Raw genomic sequence first — 602 nt, 5'->3', positions numbered from 1 at the left:
CCCCGCCGCTAACGCCAATTCCTCTGCATGATCACTCGTGGGCTCCTGCTCAGGGTTTTCCGTGTCCTCACGGAAGCTGCGACCGGCTGTTGGAGCCGCGGTGCCTTGGGCGAGTGAATTTTAAACCCTTTTTTTGTAGGTGTTCACGGTTCTGCTGTGCCTGTTCCTTTCTAGTGCCCTCCCTGCGCCTCTGCCTTCACTGCCGGCAGTGTGCAGTGCCAAGCTCCTCGCTCTCCCCACAGCTGGGCATCTGGGTTTGGTTCCCCGTGTTTGCAGCCTTCGTGCTTTCAGGAGCAGCCAGATGCCCGGCGCTGCCAGGGGTCTGCGTCCGCAGCCACACAACGACGCAGACACCAACACTTGCGCCCTTTTATTTCACTTCTAACACGTGAGAGGGAGAGCGGAGAGAATCCTTTTTCCAGGCAACCAAACTCGCCCTGAGGCAGCTCTCCAGGTGCTGTCAGCCCCGGCTGCGTTTTTCCACCTTTGCTCCATGTCGGCTCTACGGCGCGAGCTCTTCCCGGGCGTTGCTCTCGGCCCCGCTGCTCTGCTGGTCCCTGCAGGGGTCTTTGCTTTTGGGGGAGAGGGCTCTGGGGGTGCCG

This window comes from Eurypyga helias, unplaced genomic scaffold (genome assembly GCF_000690775.1).
Source record: "Eurypyga helias isolate BGI_N326 unplaced genomic scaffold, ASM69077v1 scaffold48045, whole genome shotgun sequence".
Taxonomy (NCBI): Eukaryota; Metazoa; Chordata; class Aves; order Eurypygiformes; family Eurypygidae; genus Eurypyga; species Eurypyga helias.
The sequence above is the reverse complement of the archived record's forward strand: the minus strand, read 5'-3'. Positions refer to the sequence as shown.